Raw genomic sequence first — 27,016 nt, forward strand, 5'->3', positions numbered from 1 at the left:
CCACCTAGCGACATATTGTAACTGCCCTGCCAAGTGGTATATTTCAAAGTTCAGCAGGCTTATGCCCCCTCTGTCATACGTATTCTGTAGTTTCCATAGGGCCACTCTATTTCTGGAGTTGTGCCACAAAAAACCTCTACACAAACTCTCGAGTTTAATAAAAAACCGTTTGGGCAACATATGTGGGATGTTAACGAAAAAATGTAGGAGCCTAGGTAGGACCACCATCTTGAGCAAGGCCGCCTTTCCCACCATGACCAGGGGGAGCTTTGCCCAGAACCCCATGTTGTTCTTGATTCCCTCCACTGCTCTCTCTGTATTATATTTATGCTCGTCTTCGATCGTGTGATATATGTTAATCCCCAGGTATCTGAATGGTTTGGTCTCCCAGGCTATCTGCAAAATGGGTAAGTTCTCCCGTGGGACTCCCCTGTACCTCCCCAAGGGGAGCATGCAAGATTTTTTGGGGTTCACCACTATGCCCGACAGAGTCGCGTAGTGCTCCATCACCTCCAGGATGTATTGCAAGTTTTCTTCTGGGTACCGCAAATATAGCAGCATATCGTCCACGTACAATGATATCAAGTGCGGCCCCCCCTTAGTGTAAACCCCTATTTCTTCATACTGCTGTCTCAGATAGATCGCTAGTGGTTCTAATACTAGAATGTACAGCATCAGGCACCATGGACTGCCCTGTCTAGTGCCTCTGCTAAGTTGCCATTTATCTGAAATTATCGCTCCCGTTTTGACCCTGGCTATTGGGGAGCTATACACCATTTTCACCCACCGCAGTTACCCTGGTCCCATTCCGTATTCTTTCAAGGCCGCCATCATCCAAGGCCACCTTACGGAGTCAAAAGCCTTCACTGCATCTAGCGAAACTATTGATGTTTCACTTGGGTCGCCCTCCACCTGTTCTATAATATGGTGGTGCCTCCTGTGTTTATCGGATATACTTCTGCCTGGGATATATCCAGTTTGGTTGGGGTGTATGAGTTTTTTTATTACCCTCTTCAATATATTCGCCAGTACGGCCGTGAGAATTTTACTATCCTGGTTTAGCAGTGATAGGGGTCTGTACGACCCAAAGTCTGTGCTTGGCTTGTCGGGTTTGAGAAGTGGGATAATCATTGCCTCCCTCAGGGATTCCGGCAGTCTTCCTTTCTCGAAGGCCTCGTTTAGCATTGCCAATAGCAGGGGGGAGCACTTCTTGTCTAAACGTTTGATAGAATACACTAGGGAGCCCGTCTGTCCCAGGGGCTTTGCTCGTGGGTAGGTGTAGTACCACTGTCTCTAATTCCTCTACTGTGATTGGAGCATCCTGGTTCTCTCTGTCTTCCTCATTCAATTTAGTTAATCCTATATCTTCCAGCATTTCCTGAGTCTCCTGCTCTGCGGTCTCCCCTGCATCTTCATAGAGGCATTTATAGAATCTAAGGAATCCCTCATTCACACTCTCCTGGGCGTTCCAGACTTGGCCCGCTTCTCCCGTTATCTCCCTAATCGCTGGTCTTGGAGTCTCGTTCTTGTATAGCCTTGCGAGCAGCCTCCCCGGTTTATCTCCCCCTGCGTGTTGTCTCTCAATGTATTTTTTGTAAATCAGGTTGCACAGCCTCTCCCAAAGCCCACTAAAAAACCTGTTGCAATTGGCTCACCTGTTCGGCGTCTTCCTGTGAGGTACCCCTTCTTTTCATAATTACTTCTAGTTTCTTTTCTGTCTCCTGTAACTCACGCACTATACCCTCTTGGAGCCCTCTAGATTTAGATATGGCTGCCCCCCTCACTACCACCTTGAAGGCCTCCCACAGGGTTCCCTCTGACTCCACCATTCCTGTGTTATTTTCAAAATACCTGATTATCTCCTCCCTTAGGTCCTCTCAAAATGCAGTATCCTTCAGTGCCTCAGCTCTAAGCTTCCATGTTGGCATCCTGGCTCTAGGGGGCTGATGTCGCCACTTCAGGACCAGAGGGGAGTGGTCCGATAATATCCTCGCCTTATATTCTGAGACCGTCATTTCCCCAGCAAGTTCTGAAGTGCCGAACATGTAATCCAGTCTCGTGTACAGGTTGTGTGGGGCGGCATAGTGTGAATAATGCCTATCAATAGGGTGTTGCTGCCTCCATATATCTTCCAGCCCGAAGTCTCTCAGCAGAGCTTGTAGCATTTTCACTGCAGGTGTGGGCTTATCTAATTTAGTGTCTGACCTGTCCATTTTGGGGTTCAGCATGCAATTGAAATCCCCACCCCATATAACCGCGCCTCCTATGTGGGGGCTGATTTTACTATATAGTGTCTTAAAATAGGCCACTGTGTCTTGGTTAGGGGCATAAGTATTTATGATGCACAGTTCTCTGTTCTCTAACAGCCCCTGAATCACTACCATCCTCCCGTCCGGCTCCTCCGTGGTCTGTAGCAACTGGAAAGGCACATGGGGCGCAACCCAGGGGATTCCTCCCCTGGCATATGCTGAATACGTTGCTCCCATGGTGGTCCCCCTCCATGTCTTCTTTACCACCTCTAGTTTCTCTTTAGTGAGGTAGGTTTCTTGCAATAAGGTTATGTCTACTTTTTGCCTTCTCAGGTACATCATCACCTTATTTCTCTTCAGGTAGCTGTTGAGACCTCTGACATTCCAGGTTACTATTCTAAGGCCTCCCATTGTCATCCACATCCTGTCCCTTCTCCCTCCCTCCTTGTCCTTCCCAACGAATAGCTTGGTGTGGATGTGAGCTTGTTCCCTGTCTAATTTCAACATACAACCCCCAACCACCCCTCCACCCCCAATCTCCCCAATTAAATGCACTGCACACCTCCCAACTGCCTCCCCTGCCCCCACCCTTCCCGTTCCCAACTGTTGCCCAGCTCCATCCCTGGATCTCAGGCTATCCCGCATTTGGTCCTTCCTCTGTGTTACCGATATCAGGAACCCAGCAGGAGGTCACCGATCTATCGGTAACCTAACTAAGCTACCTATGGGGGTGTGAGAGCGAGTCCATCAAGATTCCTGCAATTTTGTGCTTTTGTGCCATGCCCGGTCATATCTCTTTATTTAACCCACCTCTTGTCTATCCCAGCTAGCTTTGCCCTGGCTTTAATTTCAAGTCCCAGTGTCTGGTCTTACTGCACCTCGACTACTGCAGTCACTGTCTAACTTATCTGATCCATCTTCTTTCTGGTTGTCTGTTTCCTCTGGGCAGTTCTGGGCATCCAACCACTCCATCGTGTCCTCAGGGGTGTCAAAGAACAGAACTCTGTTTTTGGTCTTGGGGGGGGGGGCTCCTGCAGGTGGCCTCCTTGTCAAGGCTCTGTGCGCTCTTTCCACTGCAAATCCTTGGGTGAGCGCCCCTCCCCCTATTTCTTGCAGCAACATCATCTCAACATAGTCTGTTGGGTTTGATCCCTCTGCGCCTTCCGGTAGTCCCACGATACGTATGTTATTTCTCCGAGCACGTCCTTCCGCTTCCTCCGCTCTATTTTCCAGGTTACTCACATGTTGTTTCAGGATGTGGATCTCCGATGGGTGGGACACACATGCAGCTGTATTTGGAGTCACTTCTTTTTCCAATTCGCCTATGCGTTCTGCTAGCGCTCTGACATCTTATCTGAGTAGATTAACTTCTTCCTGGACTGCGCCAACTCTGAGTTCCAATGCTGCCTTAAGTTCAACCATGGCTGACTCCAGTTTAGTTTCCCACATTAGTTTCAGATCTGTAATCGCTTCCAGGATCTGCTGATCTTTGCGCACCGGGGTGGTGTCCGTGGGGGGGGGTTCTCCTTACTCCTTGCCCTTCTGTCAGCTGTGGTGTCCTGGCGTATTCCTCCAGCGTAGGTTGTTTCCCTTTTGTCTTTGTCTGTTTACTCGCCATCTCAATGTTGTTGTGTGTCTCAATTCGGGTTATCGGGGGTGTAGTCTCCAGCTCTTCATGTGTGTTGTATAGTTAATTGTGGTTCATGGGGGAGGCTTGAGTTTGAGTCTACTTATGCTATTTGTATTATCCAGCGAATGGGTTGTGCTCTCCCACATCTCCTAGCTGCTGCCACTACCATTGCCTTGTATACCGGTCCTCATTGGGCCGTGTCACTGCATCCGCTCTTCAGGGTTCGTGGTCCTATGCCGGCCTTGTGTCTGACCCGTTGATTATTTGCATGCCTCAGGGCCTCTTTGCTACGCTCTTTGTTCTTGCTGTAATGTGTCTACCAGTGCCTTGCATTAGCACCCTTATGTCCATGCTCACGAGTCCGCTCCTAGCCTCAGTACAGCATGCTCTGTGATTGTTATGCCATTTGCTATGTGCGCTTTCTTTGTCTGCTCTCTTTCAGCTATCCCAGGTTGCGTATGGAGCGTGCCGGAACTACCCTTGTCTGGTGTTTATAGTGGGTCTCTGGGCAGTGGGTACATTGGCTGTGTCCATTTGTGATTCCTGCCGCGCAGCATCCCAGGGCTTATAGTTCTTCCTTTGTTCGCCTGAGTTGTGCACTTTGCTTCCCCTTCTGCTTTCCGATTAGGCTGCAGTATTTGAGCACACCCCTGTGCGGATTTCCTCCCTTTTGCCATGTGCTGCTATGTGCACCGCGTTCATATGGCCGGAGGATCTGCTTTTTGTGCTTTTTAGTTGCTTCCCGTTGTTTGTGTGTGTTCCTTACCTCTTGGGAGGAGGTCTAGGGGAGCCACTTTGCAGTTCCGCTTTCTGTTGGGATCATGCCCTGATTGGCCTGTCTGGGAGTCGTAGGGCTCCCCGCAGGTTAGTATCTGAATGTAGCCAGATACGCTTGTGAACTGGTGAGGCCGCTCTAGTGTCTGACAACGCAGCAGATTTATAGTCCATGTCACGCAAGTGAGCCGAGGTTGTCTCAATGATGTTGGCTACAAAAGGTTTGTACTGTCCTGCCCACTGCACGGTTTCCGTGCTCGTTGCGGTGGGCTCTGTCCGGCCCCCGTCACTTAGTGTCGCATAGGTCCCCCACTCCAAACCTCCTGCGGGCCGCTTTTGAGGCTATTCCGCTGCCTCACCGGGGTCCCCAAAGACAGTTTGCATGTGCCTTCTGTCCTTGAGTGCACAACGCTTTCCGTTGTCGTTCTGGGGCTCCTTCCCTCATCCGTCAGGGTCACTCGCGCAAAGAGATCCTCGGCGTCTTTCTCCGCCGGGGCCAACAGTACATGCTCCTCGCAATCAGCTGGGCACTTGTGGGTTGCTTTTTCAGCCGTCTCCGACCAGCTTTCTTTTCTGTTATTGCGACCGCCTCTGTAGCAGGCAGACTGAAGCGGTCGTTGGGGCCTCCCTCTCAGCCGGCCCCTCTTTGTTCCCCGACCAGTGTCCGCCTTCGTTTGGCTGCGGCGCAGCTTTTTCCGTTTCTTCCAGCCATCTCACATTGTGTTCCTTTGTCTTCCCGCAGCTGCCATCTTGTTTGTCACCCCCATCGAATGCTGTAATCTTCTGCAGCCCGCGGTTCGCGTCTCGTGCTGCATTTTCCACCAGGGTTTTGACCGCAGTGTGCTCTGCGCCTTTACGCTTCTGTGGGTTTTGGTTTCTCATTCGCAGCTGCCTCCGGGCATGTGTATATTACAGGATCAGAATTGGATTGGCAGGAGCTCCTCGGGACCACGTCCTACTCCGTGGCCATGTAGCCATGCCCGCCAAATTTGTCATAGTTATTGCTGTATTTTGATGTGTGCAAGTGGCCATGTCTGCGCCCAGTGTCCACCGGAGTGGTGCATTATACGTACCTAGCAGTTCAGGTGGAGAATTGTTGTATGTGCGTCCAGTCAGGCAGTAGCTTCCTCTGTCGAATTTTGTGGCTGTGATAAAATGGTTAGCGACAGTCTATGGCTCAAAAATTGCACTAGAGGCACACGGGCTATACTTACAGGCTCTTCCAGGTGACGCACATGGCGAATCTTCCAGATATAGCGTGCATACTAAACCTTCACAATTCTTAGCTTTGTCATGGGTGGCCAGCCTTATAGTTCATACAGGCTCAATACCCACCTCTCCCTCAAGTCCATCCAGAGATATACCGGACTAGTTCTCGATTGACTTCCTGGAGTAGTGCACCAAAAACCCTCACTTGGCCTTCTGGTGCGAGACATGGCCATGACACACATAATTTCTTCACTTAATGGTGGTTGTGTGAAGCAGGTCAAGAAAAGTGAAAAAACCGAAAGATAGTCATAGGCGCCACTCTGCGAGAACGAAGATGGCTAAATTACCTGTTCTTTGGGAAGGTACCCACTCGAGAGTTCGCAGCCACACTTTAGTTCACTGTACCTTTCACAGAAGGGAAATAACTATTTGATGTGGAGCCCTTGCTCATAGTGCTCAAAGAGGCAGAGCTCCACCTCACTGATGAGGCCTCACAAGGCTGAAACACGTGTCTGGGGTTGCTGTTAGTACTCTTGTTCAGAAGGGAATTGCCATAGCATTTCGATGCTGGACTGCCCATGTTGGCGGGACAAAGACTGATATGCATATGGACATGAGATACCAGAGGATGATCGTGATAGCTCACCCAAAGAAGACATCCACCTCTTCTTTGGAGAAATACGATCAATAAAATCCAGTTTGACTGAGAAAGTCACTGACTTGCACACCAAAATTGTTAAAGTGGAGGAAAGTATAGAGGCATTGGAGAACAATCAACTGTCGTGTGACCTCATGGCAATGTACAGTGAAGCTTGATTCCTGGGCTTAGAACAAAGAGGGATGTTGAACTGAAGCTGGACGACCTGGAGAACCGAGAACCGAGAACAAACATACACATAATGGGCCTCAGTGAGAAGCCGGGAGGAACCCCATCCTCACTGGAGGGTCGAGTGAAGGCCCTGATAATATCACTGTTCGACCCCACAGAGTCAGTTAACTTTGAGTTTGATAGGATACACAAAGCCGGAGGTCTAGAGAAATGGCCCGAGATCAGTCCTCGTTAAATGTCATTATTTTAGACAGAAACAGGACTTCCTGCAGAAGGCAAGGGAGAAAGAGCCTATTGACTTTGAAGGGTCCAGAATTAGAATATTTCAAGATCTGTCAGTGACTACACTCACAAAGCAGAAAAGCTGCCACCCATTAACGACCTGGCTACGGGAGCAGGAAATTCACTACCGATGGGGATTCCTGTTTTAACTGAACTTCGAGCACAATGGCGAGGGATCCCATGTCACTTCGGAAGAGGAGGCCTGAGGGGTCCTGGAGAGCCTCCAAGCTGGCCCACAAGGAACAGACGAGACAAAGTTCGAATGCCCAGGGGTCCTCTGCACAAATACACGGTCTCCTCGCCACGGAGAGGCTGAGCCCAAGGCTCCAGGAAGTACAAACGGTACAAGACGCCTTGAAGACGGAACCCTTTGTAGAAAATTTGGAAGCCGAAGATGTGTCTTCATTTTATACATATGTCTCTCAGTTATCATTGCATTTATTAGGTGCACTATACCAAGTAAGAAAGAAGCATGGTTTAGGACAAGTTGTGGTGGGTTCAGAATGTTCATCAAGTTTTACAAGGACTGGCTTGCAACAGGTTGGAATGTAGTTGCGGGGCGTTTCTGCTATTAGGTAGACAAATATTTATTAATTGTATTTAGGTTGGTGAGGGGTCCCTGAAGTTTGGCCCTTCTTACTTTAGGTTCATCTCAATTAAAGAGGAGTGCCAATGGAGGCATTTTTCACGGAGGAGAGGTTTCGGGGAAGGGATACACATCTCGGGGGTAGCACGGTGCATGTCAGCACTCTCAAAGTTAGACTAAAACAGTGTAACGCATATATGAACCATGGACACAGCGTACCACCTAGTATAGCAATTAGGCATGTAGGCCAACCGGCAAGGGCTAGAATGAAGCAAAAGAAAAACTACTGTAGTACAACCTAACAGGATAAAGTGTGGGTTCCTCCCTGTCAAAGGCTTCAATTTGCTGAAAAAGCACATGTTAGCAAGAGAATATAAACTTTCCAAACTGGACGTGTTGTTTGTACAAGAAACAAAATTTGCACAGGGAAAGGAATTCAAGGTTAAAAGTAGGGGGATAGGAGGAACACTATGGGCCTTGGGTGGACACACAAAGGGAGCGTCAGCATCACATATGGCAAATCCTTAGGTCTCCAAATAACGCAAGGAACCCATGGATCTGGGTCCTTTAAGAGGAGGTAGCAATACTTGGAGATGGATGGGGATGCAGAACTTATTCATACATCAATAATCAAACCGGCTCAGGAAGTTGGCAAAACATTTTGCTGTTTTATTTGCAATTATCTAAAACAGGGAGTTACAACGGACATCAACAGACATTGCAAAGCAAGTTCTCCGTGAATTATATAAAAAACACAACTCTTATAATCAAAATTCATCATTAGTGATGTCACACTACGTGGCAAAACTACAAAAACCTACTTGGGGATGTGATAGGCTTACAGGGAACATCTAGGTATATGTTCCATAGTAACGGGGGTTGTGATTGGGTCTCTAACATCAGGTGGACAACTAAACCCTCCTCTAGTGCAAGTCATCTTCACCGTCACAAAATATAGGACGATCCATTGGTTACACAAACTATAGGGCTCTCTATTACGTGGCTGGCACGCTTGTACCCTTCTGGAATATTCCACACGCTAGCAGCACACAGGCTGGTACCCCAGGTGCCTGTCAGCTGGTCTTGACCATAGCTTCCCACCTAATTAGCCTGACATCTATCATCACTCTTGCGGTCTGCCATTCAATTAAGGCTTTGAACTTGGCCTTGCAGAAGCTCTCTGTGCCTGACAATAAAAGTGAATGTGGCATGGTTTTATCTTCTGGTTTCGGTGTAGCTCGACCCAATAGTCTATTTTCATCTGACCATGTGACTGGAGACCGTGTTTTCGAGCTCTTTGCTGCATATAATACTATTAAATGATGAACTCTTGACGCCTTCAGGGTTTTTACATTCCACCTCAAACAGAAGTTTGTTTCTTTCTCACGTTCATGTAGCTACTTGACAGACAACCAGGCTCACGGTGGCCTCGACTCTTGGTGCTGGGCCAGCCAAGCCTTTCTGGAATTCTATTTCCAGGTTCTATACATTCCTATGCATATTGTCAAGGTCGAGGTCTTGCGCGGAGGTAGCGCATACTCCTGCCTCCCCATTGGGTCTTGGTGCCTGGAGTAGTAGCAACACAGGGGGGGGGGAGAAAGTTAAACACTCCTAGCACACCCTTTTATTTATAGAAATGATATTTATCAGGAGAACTTGAGTACATTAATGAAACTCTAGAGTAATGCGTTTTAGGATAGAATTCAAGGTGCAGACGAGAGAAAGACAACCTTGACATCTAGGTTGTACTACAAAGAAGAACAGCAAAAAAGTTCCCAATTAGGGAATTTACGTCCCCTGCACACTGTCATGTGTCTGAAAAAAACAGACCAATTACTTATCTACTATAAGTATCTATACATTCAGAGAGTATTAATCCTATGTAATTCACATATTAACATATGTGGTATCTTGTAATCAAACAATTTTGAAGAATAACATTTCAGTCAATTATTTGTCACAAAAATAATCTTCATTTTATTCGAGGTGATGATACCAAGAGGGGCAAACACGTTTCGAGTGCCAATCACTCTTCATCAGGGGCAAGAGATTTTCTAAAGAAGGAATATATGTAACATTCCATTAGGATAAGTGATAACAAATGTAAACAATTCTGTAACATTTCAAAACTTATAGGATATACTGGAGAAAATCAAATAAAAGTAGACTTCCATAATTAAATCATGTTATCAATTGGATACAGCAAAGTTAAATTCCTACATTGTCTATTTCTTATGCTCGTAAAGTCAAGGCAATAGTGTGACTAAGTAGCAATCAAACATTCACCGACCGTCCCTGTTTTACATAAAGGGTTATATACTTGGATGATAATATGTAAAATGTCTAACCTTGTGATTTTTAGATTCAAAAGGAACCGTATTTTCTGTTTATTTTCGCGCCTTGAAACACTTGTGCACCTGGAGCGGACGACCGGTGCTGCTGCCGGAAGATTGAGAAGCACTGGGAAGCCTTGGAAGCCCGGTCCCTTGGTTCGTCAGTCCCTTGAATCTTTTGGGTGAGTCTGACCGCTGGTTGCTGGCTGCTGGCACTGGGTGCTTTTTTTTTTTTTTTTTTGCCTTTGGTGGTGCTGTGGTGTATCAAGGGGTGCCATCCAGGGGGGAATAGGGGCGGCCCCAAAATACATGCTGCCCGCTATGTGCGGGCTGATCATTTCTGCACAGGAGGCTGTGTATACGGTGTGTACCGACTATGTATACCGACTGCTACTGACTTACTGTCTTACTGTTACTGCTGTTACTATACACTATATACTGCACCCGCTCTGTTTCAGAAAAGCCTGCTAGTCTGGATACTCTGGATATTCTGGATAGTCTGGGTAGTCTGGATAGCGAAGGGTTTTGGAATCTAGACCCATTTGTCGTTAACATTGTTAACATGGCGCCCCCCACTCCGTCCAAGGCTACCCTTGAAAAACGGTGCCTACGCAGCAACACGCTGTTAAACGAATCCGGGACTGAAGGTCTTGTCCTGGCCCCATCCCTGTTTCCAATTGGGATTGACCCCGATAGTGGGTGACTTTTCAAAGAGTAAGGTGGTGCAAAAACATTCAGCTTCAATGCAAACAAACCAACAAGCAAACCAACAATTGCTAACAGAACGCCTGCCACCCGCCGTGCTATTAGGCACTCATGTAGGAAATGAGTACGAAGGAGATCAAGCATCGGGTGGTGGTGGTGGGGACCTGCAGGCTCAGGAGGCCCAGGAGGCAGTGCAGGGCCACAACAAGGCCATGGTTTCCGATGGCAAAGGACAAGCCCAAATGGCTAGCAAGCCCATGGAGCAAAGGGGCCCGCAAATAGAATCTCAAACCTCCATCTGTTCTACCGTATTGACGAGTGGACCCGCGCTTGAGGCTGTCGGAGGACGGCATCAGCGGGGGACTGAATGGCTGGACGTTGAAAACGTTGAAAACGTGCCCCAGGGGATTGATAATATGTCCCTGGTGTCAGAGGAGGCCCCATTATGCCATAAACCAAAACAAACCCTTCCGCTTGTGAGAAACGGGGAAGGAAATGGAGCCGAGGACAGGCATGTTCCGACTTCCCCCAGAGCAAAGGTGCAAATTACAGCTTTGATCCATAGAGCAAACAACTTATCTAGGGAAAAGCAGGCCTCGTATCTTACTACTGAGCGACCTATTAAATCTACCTCAACTGATTCACTGATATTTGACCAAGAAGAGCAGAGCTTTATATATGACCTAAGGAGCTCCGACGACAAAGTTTTGGAAGCAAGCTGCACCGAAAAGGATATGCTTTTAGACCTCACATTAGTGCCGGCAGAGAAAGCAAACCAGGATCAAAAAATTCAGAACCCACCGCAGGTGGCCATTCTTAAGGCCTTAAACCCAAGCCTGGGTACAGATTCCACAAAAAATCCGAGTGACTCTCACTGATCAGACGATGAGACCTCTGATCTTGCAGTAAAGGAAATAAACGTAAGAGGAACGGCAAAAACAAAATCTACACCAAACAAAATTTACACAAAAAAGCAAAGAAAAGTGGGACTAAAAACTCAGGGGAGTGGAAAGTGTTTCCCAACCCCCCTGATTTCATCTTCCTTAAAGGAATACTTCCTAAAACAACATAAAAGGAAACTGGATCAGGAGTCGGGGCTCTCCGACACAGAGATGTTGGAGGCCGTACAAGACCCCCATCCGGCAAATAAAGCGAGAAAAACAGATCAACTTAATCCAGGGCCGGACATAAACACAAGATTACCATTGCAAAAGGGAACGACCACTGAAGAAATTTCAAAAACATCAGTCCTGGATCTTCATGCAGAGATGCCTGTGTATTCTTCGGCTTCTCCGAGCTCCCATAGAAGCAGTGAGCTACCATCTAATAACGAAGTTGATAAAACATCAGTGGTACCCCTGACACAGGGGACACCAGGACCTCGACCTTCAATTACTCCAATGGATGAGCGGTTTGTTTTAAAATCGGGAACTGGACCTTCAGAAGACAGACATGCATGGACCAAAGTCCATACTGAAGAATTTTCGCGCCCTCATAAAGTGCGACAAGTTGAAGAAGATATTCGCCCACATGATTTATCGCTACTCTCGGATGGAAGAAGTCAAGATAGAATTTCTGCCCATTGTGGTGACAAGGGTTTGAATACTCCGGTCAAAAGTAGAAGACTTAGTGAAATATCAGCCCCTGCCCAGAAGGAGTCATCGAACAAAAATCTGACATGCTACAAATAATGTCAACAATTACAATAGCCTTAAATCCCTTTGCAAAACTTTACGAATCCATCAATGAAGTCCTCAAAGACAACATCTCGATGTCCTCCTCAATGATGTCAAAATTGACCTTCATTGAGGGATTCATAACAGCCCTCGACTCACAAACTATGAAATCGCAAGCATCCCTGGAGTTAAAAATTGCCAAACTGGAAGGCCAGCTGATGGAAAGGCATCACGTCGCTCAAGTTTCCTCGTTATTAAATTCAACTGCGACCCAAATCAGTGAAGGGCCTCTGCAAAAGGATTCGGCATCAATCTGTGCAAAAATTCCATCAATTTCAACTGCGATGCAAATTAGTGAAGGACCACTGCAAGGGGTTTTGGCTCCAATCTTTGCAAAAATTCCATCACTTCAGACGCCTGATATATCGGAATGTAGAACCTTTAAAGAGCATAAAGGACTAGAATCGTACCAAAGTAAACCGACGAAAACATCCAACCAACAAATTAAACCTGGGTCGGCAAAGCCAGCTACTCAAACAAAAGAAAAATCTTCACATCCATTGTTAGTCCTAGGCGCAGGAATAAATGGAAAGAAAAAAGAAGAGAAAAAAAAAGGGTGACTGAACGCCCCCATACTACTTTACTTGATAAACCTGATCATCAGCACATTGAGGAACTTGAGGAAAACAGCGATTTAATGAATCTATCTCAGCACTTTGATAATTTAGAAGAATCCCAAACTATAGTAACATCACCTCATTCAATTGACAAACCACTACCAGTAACCTCCAATGAAAGCACTCCACAGACCGTTATCGAAGAACAGAAGGAAGGAAATGAGGTGTCTAAACTGAGGCTCCGGCAAGAGGAAGGTGTTGGGGGCGCGAAGAATGACAGAAGGAACCTCAACGTGAGTCCTCGGGTGCGAAGATACAGGCGGACGTCCAGTACAGAAAATAAAAGTGACCACCGTCCAGACAACCAGAGGTTTGCGAGGCATGCAGTGGACTCGTGGCTGCTGAAAGGACCCAAGAAACTGGAAGGAAAACTCTCAGGAACCACAATCTTCAAACTTTAACAAATTTCATCTAAAGAAGGCTACATGGTCCTGAATAGAAAAACGGTTCTGAAAACCCTAGCAAAAATCAGCAAACTACAACATCTGACGACCAACGATTTTTAGCTGGTAGAGCCATATCATCGGGACCACAGAGCAAAAGCATACATTCATATAAGAAACGAAGCCCTAGTGGATATCCCAACAGAACTGTCTAACGACCTACACAAATTAGGATTCAATTTGCTACTGGTATCAAAATCCACACAAAAGCAACCAGACCAAGAAATTCGGAGGAGGGCTTCCCCGGTAAGGTCCCACTACATCTCAAGAACGAAAGCTCTTTACACCCAAAATCGATGGCAAGATTCCCCGAGGAGGAGAACTACCTGGCATCAGTCACCCAAAAATGGTCCAGAAGACTCCTACAGTAGAAAAGAAGGTGGTAAATCTGAGTCCCCTGGACCTGCGCACCCATCAGCGAAACCATCCAAAAACTTTGCAGAGCTTAACAGACACTCATTTCACCACAGATAAAAGGGAGGAGTGTAATCAAAATCAAATGTCTCAGAAGAAGGCTAAAGTTTCAGAGGGACCATGGAGATGGCTGGCGGACACGTTTGGACGAAGTAAAAAAAAAATAGCAGCTAACACGGAGCCCCCTAGAGCTTCGTTCGTCTAGAGTGGAAGTGACAACTAAATTGGCAAAAAAAGAGCTGGTAATGGCATCATGGAATACAAGAGGCTTTAAGCATCTGACCCGCCCGAGTGACGTTAACCTGGGGACTTTCGGCATCTTGTGTCTACAAGAAACATGGTTAATCGATTTACCGACCTTAGACGGATTCGAAATTGAACTTTCTCTGGCGTATAGATCATTAATGGGTAGACCTTCCTCGGGCCTCGTAACTGCCATTCGCATAGGATCAGGGTTTATACCAAAAACCAAAATCATCGAAGCCTATGGCATGCTTGCCACGCTCGTGTCCTGGCAGCGCCATGATCCAGTACAGGACTCTTGGATCACCTCAGACCTCGCGATAATAAATCTCTATTGGAACATCAAAAGAATTTTGCCAATCTGTGGCCGAAGCCATTGACACTATCAACATAGATCTTGATACTGACAACATCTTAATCTGCGGAGATCTAAATGCTAAATGCAAAACAGAAATAACACCTGAAAGAGCATTGTCGACCCGCTCCTTGGCTGATGAAAGAGGCGCAGCGTGGTCAAAGCTGATGAAATCACGCAACTTCTTCAACGCACCAACGCTACAAGACTCCGAACCCCAGATTCCAACGTGGGAAAGAGATGAATCGTTTGCCACTCTTGACTATATTTTCGTAACTAAAGGTCTGATTCCTTTGATCTCATCTTTCAAGGTCCTGAAAACACTAGAAAGTGATCACAACTTGCTCCAACTATCCTGGTGTGCACAGGTTCCGGAAAGGCTTTTATATCTAGCATCTCTGGAGACAAACAAGCAACAAACTCGACTTTGCCTTAATGTAGAAAACATCAAATCGATAAATGACATGCTAAGCATGGACCCTGATTTCAGAATAGCTACTGCAGTTGTCAAAAGACCAGATTATACTCCCCTATTGTTACTGCATAGGGTGTGCTTTGAAGGATCAAAGGGTACACAACTGCCACACAACCATACTTACGATCAGATGGTGGTAACCAAGAGACGTCAAACAAGAAACCTGAAAAATTTTGCAATTAGGCATCAAACAATTGAGGCATGGTCCGCATACCGAAAAGAAGCAATCCATTATAAATCTTGGATCAAACATCACGTGCCGCGTCTTTATCAAAACAACGCCGAATCAATGCAGAAGTCCCTGGTTTCAAAAAATACAAGAGACTTCTGGAACTTATTAAAATCGACCAATTGGCAAAGAGCTCCTCCCATCTCAAACGCGGTTTCGGAACAAAACTGGGTATCGTACTTCAGCACTCTTTTTCAGCCGCATGTAACATCAGTAGACAGGAAAATTCAACCGTCTAGTGAAGACTGGATTCCTCTAACAGATGTGGGAGACATCTTAAGAACAATAGCAAAACTGAAATCTTCACGAGCGCCAGGCCCCGATGGATTGACCAACATAGACATAAAACATCCGGAAGAATGGGCCGCAGTGATAAGTGAAATCTTTAACCATGCCACAAAGCAAAACAGATCCCTGCATCGTGGACTGAAGCGGTACTGGTTCCAATCTTTAAGAAAGGGTCCAGAGAAAACCCGTCCAACTATGGACCAATTGCCCTGTTGGACATCCTGGGAAAAGTATTTGCGACCTTGCTCCTTCAACATTTGAAAAAATGGGTTAAAGGTTCGCCTGCAACAGACATCTTCCAGACTGGTTTCCAAAAGGGTGCAGGGACGGCGATTAACATCCTAATTCTTAATATCTTAAAAGCAAGGGTGAAATCAGGTGCCCTGAAAGTCCATTTGGCTTTGGTCGACCTCTCGAAGGCCTTTGACATGGTGGATCGCGAGAAACTTTGGGCGAAATTAAGAACTTGGGAATGCCCGACAGCAATTTTGGATCCTATCATGGCCTTACATACTAAAACTACGATGCGAGTCCGTCTGAGCCAGCAAGGCCACCTGTCAAATATAATCCATACGGAACGTGGGGTAAAGCAAGGCTGCCCCCTGGCCCCAGCACTATTTATTGCTTTCATCGGTGACTTCCAAGAGACTGAAAACAAAATTCGCTCATTCCCTCCAAGTGTGGGTCTGTCAAAGGTGTCTAGATTATGGTACGCAGATGACTTGATCCTGATGGATCAGACCAAAGTAGGTTTGCAATGTCAACTAACAAATCTATCTGCTTACATGAAAGATAACAATTTGGAAATTAACGCACAGAAAACTAAAATCCTTCTTTTCACAAAATCGACAGTCGAACGCAAAATCTTGCCAACTTGGTTTCTGGAAAAAATCAAACTGGAAGTGGTGAAAGAATACAAATATATGGGGGTGTGGATTGATAATTCTCTGAAAGAAGACACCATAACGAAGGCCTTGTGGGATAAAACACGAAATCTGACAGCGCAATTGAAAGCTGTGGATAAAAAATTTGGAAAGTTTTCATGGGCGCCAGCACTTCAATTTTACAAATCCAAAATAGTCCCTGCGTTGGTATATGGAATGAGTGCGAACCTCACCGTTCCACAAGATCTGTGGCTAAAGCTGGAAGGCTTTTTGTGGAAGGCGGTGCTGGGCCTGCCAAAGTCAGCACCTATGGCGGCGATTTGACGGGACCTAGGCCTTATGTCTCTTGCATCAATAGTCGAGCAAGGTGCGCTACATCTCTTTGTTACTCACCACTCCGAAATAGGCCGAAGATGCAGAGGAGTGACCTTGGAGATGATGGTGGTACAAGAATCGATATTCAGCCTTCCATCCCAGCTCCCCTGAGTACAAGACTCAGACTTCCTCAAAGAGGGGCTCTTTTCCACAATGTACCTCTCTGCTGTTTCAGTTGGGACAGACAGAGGTGTCAATTGAATAAAAGACCGGGGAGAACACACACCGCCAATACCAATGCTGCAAAGGAATACAAAGATATTAGACAGTGTTGAGGTTAATGTAAATAATTAGAACAGTTGTATTAAATGGGCAACTACCTAGATAGGTATTGGAGTGGAGCTTCCCCGGTGTGGATCTACAAGGAATAACACAAAATGAGTGGAAATGGTCTAATTCAATATCGGTCCCAACTATATATAGAATTGATAACAACTAACCTGAATAAGGATATATTGAGGAAAGGAATCCAGGAAACAGAAGACAACGACAGGAGAAAATAACAAACAGGGATGTTAGTATAGGGAAGTAGCCCCGGACGGCACAAGGGTCGCACTAGTGCCGGGTTGGTGCAGTTTCAGGGAAGCGTTCATATGCACTTGAGGACAAGCTCACAAGAAAGTCACTCAATGTCCCAGAATTCAACAGAAGACAAATATCCAAACAAGTCGTGGAGATAAACAGTAGCAGAGATGGGGTTAGCCAATTAAGTATGTACCTGAGCACACATGTATCCAGAGTAGTTGTAGAAGAGTTCCAGATAGTCGACAGCAAGTCTCTACTTTTTTGGTTCCGAGTGCAGAAGCGGCAACCTGGAATGCAGTACCGCAAGAGACAGAAGGGACCGGATCAGTAACGTTCCGAGTCAAACAACCAGACGAGCACGACAGGAATAAAGGAGGAGACGAGGCAATCCAGTAGTCAGGCAAAGGTCAAAACCAGGAGTTCAGATGAGGAATCGTGTAAGAAAACACGAAGAAGTAACAGACGTAACCGCGTGTAGCTTGTAACGCTAATTAGCAGCAACGAGCCCCCTGGAAGACGGTGGTTTTATAGTCGTAAGAGGGGCGTGTCTTGCCATACGTCTTCCACGTACAAGACGTGTCAGCTGACCGGGAGTCCGTCGTAGTTTGTACAGGCGCCATGGCAGCCTGTATCTGGTCCATAGAGGAGCTTGCAAATAAGTCGTATTGTGCAAGGAGGACCGTGGGGAAGCCTGAAGTGTAACACTCTTCAGAAAAATTATTTTGCCAGACTCTCTCCCGATTTTCCAGGCTGTAGAAGAAGAAATTCAAAGAGGGAAGTGTAAACCTCTAAATGACTGGGTAAAGAAATTAAAAAATAAACTGGGAGAGATAGCCTGTACGGAAGAACTCCTAATTTCAAACCCAGGCAGAGTGAAGGAAAAAATAGAGCAGCAAGACTGGATCTCGACTAATGAAAAAATTATGTCATGCAAACTTCTCAAGGATCTCCCGCCGGGACACAACAAACTAAAAACACCATTGAGATATGTTGAAAAATTCCCTGAGAAAGAATTAAGAAGAACATTCATGAGAGCTCGGTTAAATACCTTACATACAAGAGAAATCCTGGATCTTAGATCACAATCTACCATAGATTCATGTCACCTATGTGAAAATGGAATCGTGTAAGAAGACACAAAGAAGTAACAGACGTAACCGCGTGTAGCTTGTAACGCTAATTAGCAGCAGTGAGCCCCTTGGAAGACGGTGGTTTTATAGTCGTAAGAGAGGCGTGTCTTGCCGTATGTCTTCCACGTACAAGACGTGTCAGCTGACCCGGAGTCCGTCGTAGTTTGTACAGGCGCCATGGCAGCCTGTATCTGGTCCATAGAGGAGCTTGTAAAGAAGTCGTACTGTGCAAGGAGGACCGCGGGGAAGCCTGAAGTGTAACAGCATCCTTCCCAAAGACTCCGGCAACCCCTTGGCGGAATGGAAACGCCTCAGAAGATCCGGACAATGCAAATTGTAGAGAGGCTCCCAAGTACGGTCCTCAGGCCCATACCCCTTCCAATCCACGAGGTAGAACAAGGTACCCCTAGACACCCTGCAGTCCAGGATACGCGAGACCTCATATTCCTCCTCACCATCCAGCAAGATCGGCGAAGGACGAGTAGGCAGACGGGTTCCCTGGATGAAAGGCTTGATCAGGGAGACGTGAAAGACTGGATGTATGCGCCATGATCGCGGCAGGGAGAACTTGACCACCACAGGATTGATAACATCAGTAATGACATAGGGTCCCACATATTTGGTCAGAAGCGAGCGTTTGCCCGCAATTCGCAAGTTACGGGACAACAACCACATCTTCATGCCACTGCGATAGATTGGAGCAGGTGATCAATGCACATCAGCATACTTCTTGGCACGATCTTGAGCTCGGAGTAAATGACAGCGTACATACCGATGAATCTTATCGAGATCTCTCATACAATCTCTTGCAGCAGGATTAAAGGCCAGTAACACCGGATCAAGTGGGAGTGCCCTAGGATGACCACCATGCAGGGCAAAAAAGGGAGAAACCCCAGTTGATGTATGCATAGAGTTGTTATATGCAAATTCTGCATAAGGCAAAGAAGTAAACCAAGACTGTTGGAACTGAAGGCATAAACAGCGTAGGTACTGTTCGATAGTAGCGTGAGTTCTCTCAGTCTGCCCATCCGTTTGAGGATGGTAAGCCGAGGAGTACCTGTCCTCAATACCCAGAGAAGCTGTAAGAGCCTTCCAGAATCGTGACATAAATTGTGTGCCACGATCGGAAACAATAACCGAGGGTAATCCAAAGAAACGAAACACATTCGTCAAGAACAGTCTCGCCAGTTCTGGAGCCGCAGGCAAACCAGAGCAGGGTATGAACAATGCATATTTTGTGAAATAATCAACGATTACCCAAATAATCTCATGGCCCTGAACGTCAGGAAGTTCCACAATGAAATCCATTGACAGCATCTGCCAAGGTTTGTACGGAACAGGAAGAGGGTGTAACAAGCCGACTGGTTTGGCTCTAGAGGTTTTACACTGAGTGCATATGGAACAAGTCAATATGTAGTCCTTTACATCACGAACCATGGAAGGCCACCAAGCCCAACGCCGTAAGGCTTCAAGAGTTTTTTTACTTCCTGGATGTGCAGCAATCAAAGAATCGTGAGACCACTGAAGCGCTAAATGTCTAGCTTGACCTGAAGGTATATAGACGTGTCCTTGAATAAATGGCATACCCTGAATTACTTCCAGGTTGAAGTCAGTGATCTCTTTTGGATGGGTTGAGACCCAATCAAGGATGATTGAACGCAAAGAGGGCTGAACCGAACAACCACAAACAACTTTGTTCGGTAGAAGAGGAAGTGCTTCGATCTGTTGAGACTGGCCATCCGCATGTAAGCGATAGAGAGTATCAGCCGAAACTTGAGCTTTAGCAAGACGTTAAGTGATAACAAATTGATACTGTGAAAAGAATAAATGCTACCGCGCCTGTCTAGCTGTAAGACATTTCATAGATTTGAAGGCTAACAGACTGCGGTGATCAGAGTATACTGTTACAAGGTGTTTGGCCCCCAGAAGATGATGTCTCCATTCCAAGAATGCATCTCTGATGGCTAAAAGTTTGCGTTCTGTGATGGAATAATTTCTTTTGTAAGCAGTCAATTTACGAGAGAAGTAGGCAACAGGATGAATCTCTCCTGAATGAGGACAGGTTTGAGACAACACCGCCCCAAGAGCATAACCTGAAGCGTCAGCTTCAACAAAAAAAGGAAGCTCGGGATCAGGATGTCTGAGGACAGGGGCGGAAGTGAAGGCTGATTTTAATTGATCAAAAGCTTTCTGAGCTTCTGAAGACCATACAAATGACACCTTGGCACTTGTCAGAGAGGTAAGAGGTGCAGAGATTTCAGAAAACCATTGATGAAGCGTCTATAAAAATTTGCAAATCCCAGGAATGATTGTAAAGATTTGACTGAATTGGGCACAGGCCATTCCAGGATAGCACTAATTTTGGACTGACTCATGTGCACTCCATTGTTAGTAAGATCATATCCCAAAAATTCCACCTCTGAGGCATGAAATATGCACTTTTTGGCTTTTACAAACAATTTATGATCTCTCAGGCGTTGGAGTACTGTTTTGACATGTTTTTCGTGGTCTTCCTGGTTTTGTGAATAAATCAAAATGTCATCCAGGTAGACAACAACAAACTGATCAAGAATGTCATAAAACAAATCGTTCATGAATGCCTGAAAGGTGGCCGGGGCATTACATAGCCCAAAGGGCATGACAAGATTCTCAAATAGACCGTAACGTGTTTTGAATGCGGTCTTCCATTCGTCCCCCTCTCTCATACGGACGAGATTGTAAGCTCCTCTGAGATCAAGCTTAGTAAATATTTTGGAGGATCCCAATTGATCAAGGAGGACAGAGATCAGAGGAAGAGGCTACTGGTTTTTTATGGTTGCCGCATTCAAAGCACGATAATCAATACAGGGACGTAAATCCCCTTCCTTCTTAGGAACAAAGAAAAGTGGTGATGAAATTGGTGATTTGGAAGGACGAATGAATCCCATGGCCAAGGCCTTGTCTATATAATCTTTAAGGACTTCATCTTCTTCGAGAGTGAGGGAGTACACTCTTCCGGATGGTATCTTTACTCCCGGTATTAGGTCTATTGGGCAATCATAGGCTCTATGTGGGGGTAGAGTCTCCGCCATCCCTTTGTCAAAAACATCTGTGTAATCTGAATATTGAGAAGGTATCACAGAGACAACATTTTAAGAAACAGCTCCAATATGCATAGTAGAAGAAATCAGTGCCCTGACCGGACTATCCTGGGTAATACCGAGTAATGTAGTACATTGAGTATTGCATATATTGGAAGGGAACTGAATCTGAGATGTCGAACAGTCGATGGCAGGATTATGAAGCTTCAACCATGAAATACCCAGAATGACTTTATAGGCTGGTGCTTTGATGATATCGAATGATATGTCTTCAGTATGGCCTTCATCGGTACTCATATGTAGTGAAACCGTTTGGTGAGTTACCATTCCTGAGACAAGAATTGAACCATCCACTGCATTCGCTGTTTCAGGTATAGCTTTGCGAACCAGTGGTATTCTTGACATAGAGGCAAAGCATTGATCAACATAATTACCTGTTGCCCGTGAATCAATCACGGCTGTGGTCTGGAATGAAACACCGTGATCTAGGGAAAATGTAACATGTAGGCAGACTAAATGACTCGGATTCTGTAATGTAGAGTCCAAAGGTGAGTTTCCCGACATAGGGACTCTGTCTACTGTCGGGATCTGGCGTTTCCCGCCTTTCTTTTGGGCTTTTTGGGACATTCAGGCAATAAGTGATCAGAGGCTCCACAGTAAATGCCGAGATTGTGTGATCTATGATATTCTCGTTGAGCAGGGGTAAGTGGTCCCCTAACCACACCAATCTGCATAGGTTCTGGCACAGGAAGTGAAGAAGACAAGGCCTCTGCTGAAACCGTGCTGAACAATGCTGGTTTCTTTTCACCACGTCTTTCGGTTTTACGGGCATCAATCTGAAGGACTAAATCTAGTAGTTCCCCGAATGCCGTGGGGACTACAGGAACAGTGGAGAGGATGTCCTTTAATTCATCTGAGAGACCTTGTTAGAAGACGGCTGTCTTCTTTTCCTCAGGCCAGTCAGTTTCTGCTGCCAACTGATTGAACCAAGCCAAATAGACCAATAAAGAATTGTTCCCTTGTCGATGCTTTAAGCGTTCCAGGTCAGTAGCTTGAGTAGTCAAATACTTTACTCATCATAGCAAGAAGGGCATCACAATTGTAGAGAACATGACTATTGGATTCCAACAATGGATTAGCCCATGCGGCTGCAGTGCCTCCTAAATGAGACAAGACAAAAGCCGCTTTAGTTGTAGAAGTGGAAATGAAGCGGGGCGACACAAAAAATGCAATTTGCATTGGTTAATGAATGTTCGGTATTGTTTAGGATCGCCTAGAAAGCGTTCAGGAGGAGTTAGAGGGAACTGGGTTGTAAGCATGATCGGGTTTGATTCCTGCTGTGGAGGTGGAAACCCTGAACCTGATGCTGTAGCACCAGCACCGGCCATCTGTGGCGCTGGTGTGGTAACCAAGGCCTGAATGGCGGCCATACGTTGGCGCAGTGCCTCTTGTGCATTGGTCAAGTCAGTACGCAGATCCGTGACCATTTGCACGATTTGATTCAAAGCATCACTGGCCTCCGTGGACATTTTCGTGGCTGCTAATTCTGTTACTCACCACTCCAAAATAGGCCGAAGATGCAGAGGAGTGACCTTGGAGATGATGGTGGTACAAGAATCGATATTCAGCCTTCCATCCCAGCTCCCCTGAGTACAAGACTCAGGCTTCCTCAAAGAGGGGCTCTTTTCCACAATGTACCTCTCTGCTGTTTCAGTTGGGACAGACAGAGGTGTCAATTGAATAAAAGACCAGGGAGAACACACACCGCCAATACCAATGCTGCAAAGGAATACAAAGATATTAGACAGTGTTGAGGTTAATGTAAATAATTAGAACAGTTGTATTAAATGGGCAACTACCTGGATAGGTATTGGAGTGGAGCTTCCCCGGGGTGGATCTACAAGGAATAACACAAAATGAGTGGAAATGGTCTAATTCAATATCGATCCCAACTATATATAGAATTGATAACAACTAACCTGAATAAGGATATATTGAGGAAAGGAATCCAGGAAACAGAAGACAACGACAGGAGAAAATAACAAACAGGGATGTTAGTATAGGGAAGTAGCCTCGGACGGCACGAGGGTCGCACTAGTGCCGGGTTGGTGCAGTTTCAGGGAAGCGTTCATATGCACTTGAGGACAAGCTCACAAGAAAGTCACTCAATGTCCCAGAATTCAACAGAAGACAAATATCCAAACAAGTCGTGGAGATAAATAGTAGCAGAGATGGGGTTAGCCAATTAAGTATGTACCTGAGCACACATGTATCCAGAGTAGTTGTAGAAGAGTTCCAGATAGTCGACAGCAAGTCTCTACTTTTTTGGTTCCGAGTGCAGTAGCGGCAACCTGGAATGCAGTACCGCAAGAGACAGAAGGGAGCCGGATCAGTAACGTTCCGAGTCAAACAACCAGATGAGCACGACAGGAATAAAGGAGGAGACGAGGCAATCCAGTAGTCAGGCAAAGCGCAAAGGTCAAAACCAGGAGTTCAGATGAGGAATCGTGTAAGAAGACACGAAGAAGTAACGGACGTAACCGCGTGTAGCTTGTAACGCTAATTAGCAGCAACGAGCCCCTTGGAAGACGGTGCTTTTATAGTCGTAAGGGGGGCGTGTCTTGCCATACGTCTTCCACGTACAAGACATGTCAGCTGACCCAGAGTCAGGCGTAGTTTGTACAGGCGCCATGGCAGCCTGTATCTGGTCCATAGAGGAGCTTGTAAAGAAGTCGTATTGTGCAAGGAGGACCGCGGGGAAGCCTGAAGTGTAACACTCTTCAGAAAAATTATTTTGCCAGACTCTCTCCCGATTTTCCAGGCTGTAGAAGAAGAAATTCAAAGAGGGAAGTGTAAACCTCTAAATGACTGGGTAAAGAAATTAAAAATAAACTGGGAGAGATAGCCTGTACGGAAGAACTCCTAATTTCAAACCCAGGCAGAGTGAAGGAGAAAATAGAGCAGCAAGACTGGATCTCGACTAATGAAAAAATTATTTCATACAAACTTCTGAAGGATCTCCCGCCGGGACACAACAAACTAAAAACACCATTGAGATATGTTGAAATATTCCCTGAGAAAGAATTGAGAAGAACATTCATGAGAGCTCGGTTAAATACCTGACATACAAGAGAAATCCTGGCTCTTAGATCACAATCTACCATAGATTCATGTGGGCTATGTGAAAATGCAGACCAGCCTGAAACTGTGAGACACGTACTGACGTCCTGTCCTGAAATGTTTAAAGAAAGAGAGGCGTACTTGGCACCGCTATTATCTTATCCATCAGCAGTAAGTGAAGAAACGGGTTGGCGTCGGCTAATTGCTGGTGACTCAGCCAGATGGTCGAGGGCTGCAGCTAAACATTTGGATATTGCTTTGAAAGAGCCAACCTTGCCAACCTCTAATGTCTAATGTCAAATGTTTATTCTCGAATATTTGCCGTAAAACGGATATGGATCAATCTGACGATAAGATTGTGCAAATAACTTGGGAAAGAAAAATTCAGCCGTTAGCGGTGCCTAGAGTACTCTCGCATGAATTTGTTATTGAAATGACAAAAGTCTTTTGTAAAAATCTTTTATTGATTAAATACAAAATATATATTTTTTTTTAAATGAAACACTTGTGTATAGGCGCGTTATAAACGCCATATCATAATATACATCATATCATATCATATCAGTAATCAAAGTGGTTCAGATCCTTGTTGTGTTGAAATATTAAAAGCTGTGCGACCCAAAAGGTCGTGATATGGTGTTACCAATTGTAGTCCAGATCTCAAGGAGTAGCTGCCTAAATGGACAATCCAAAATAGGGTCATCATTAAAAGACAGGGGTCTGGTACTGGTGATATCTATATAGAATAGTGGATATAACAGACTTACAGACAAAAGGGGTGACCGATCCAGATAATAGATTAGATGTCCAGGGTAGGAGAACCATCTTCCTCAAATAGGGATGAACGGGGTAAATAAACCATATTCCTCAAATGGAGATATCCATTGGAGTGAGAAGATCTGTTAAAAAAAGGAGAAATGCAGGAGATTTTGTTTAAATTAAAACCCCTGTTCAGAAGGAACGAGCGGTCTCTCCCATCTGCCATGACCAATGTGAAATCACAAAGGCCGCTCGGCCCATTTCTAGGTTTTTATAGAAAAAGTAGTAGCCAAGTAAAAAAAGGCTCTGGTAACTTACTTGCATAGTAAGAAGCACTGCATGAAACTCGATTCATGTAACCCGAGTAGAGGACGTCTGCCGCCATTGAGATTTGAGCGGCATTTAAATATGTTTGATGATGTCGGTGACGTCATCCCGTGCATGCGCGGGTGACATCGTTGTTTAGTGTAGTCATCCCGATGATTTGTAACAAATGAAAATTATGAAACGGCCACTAGCCATGGCCGTATAGTCAGTTGTCTGTTTTACTCTGAATTTTAAAAAAAGGGATTACTTTGATGTAAATAACAAATTGTCACAATGACGTAGACTCGCGCATGCACGTGTGACGTTATCGGGAGTGGATCCCGTCAAAAATATATACACGATAGACCTAGGGGGGCCAAGATGAGAATGAGACCTATGGTGGAGTCAGCTCTACATGATGGTAAAAAGTCAAATGTGGAGGCTCATTATAGACAGCCAAATTAAGATGTTAATATCGTCGTGTACACGAAAAAATTACTTATAATAGCCTACAAGCACGAAAAAATGCTAACGTACTCAGAACCTGGAGGGCAAGAGCCTACTTGGCTGGAGGACATATTGTACCACCAGATGGTATAGATAAAACTCTGTATGTTCGAAGGGAGGTCTCATTTCTATTGGAACGGTGAAGGGCAATCGTAATGAAAGATCCCATATAAGATTGCCTGGATAGATGTATCCAAATTCAAGTATGGTTGTGCATTTTACATATTATGTCCCAAAATGAGACACAGTATCCAATAAGGGTTGTAATACAAATAACTACATATCTCCAGAGGGTATTACCATTAGAGGTTTTTACGATTATTTCTTAACATTGTCACAATATCCAATGTAGTTAGTAATTCAAATACATATTGGCAGAGATCATTACGCACATTTCTTATCATTGTCACAGTGCTAAGACATCTGCTAATACAGTACTAGGCGTTAATTTCAGTGATGAGACTGTCCCACATGGGGTTCTCAATCTTAATTAGATATCTTTGCAGTCAAGAAGGAGGAGTAGGTGAAGGATATTTAGAAGTGCATGTACTGTAAGTGTGTCTCAAAGAAATGGCCCTAGGTAAAAGTCCTCATTGAGGCCAAGTGGTGCCATAGCATCAAGTTTATGGATCCACCAAAGTTCTCTCTGGGAGAGTAATTTGGGTGCATCTCCGCCTCTACATAGAGGGTGTACCACCTCAAGGATGGAAAAACGCATCTGCAGAATATTATGATTATTTTCTCTGAAGTGTCGAAACACTGGAGATTTGGGACTTATGTTCGGGCCACCGTTCTTTTGCGCGTCTTGTTGTCTTTCCCACATAGTATCTGACACATGGGCATCTTATGGTGTAAATGACATTCTTAGATTCACAAGTAGCATAACTACTCAATGGTATCTTCTTTCCCGTATTCGGATGTCTGATGTGATCT

This window comes from Ambystoma mexicanum, chromosome 2q, assembly GCF_040938575.1.
Source record: "Ambystoma mexicanum isolate Mex_15411 chromosome 2q, UKY_AmexF1_1, whole genome shotgun sequence".
Taxonomy (NCBI): domain Eukaryota; kingdom Metazoa; phylum Chordata; class Amphibia; order Caudata; family Ambystomatidae; genus Ambystoma; species Ambystoma mexicanum.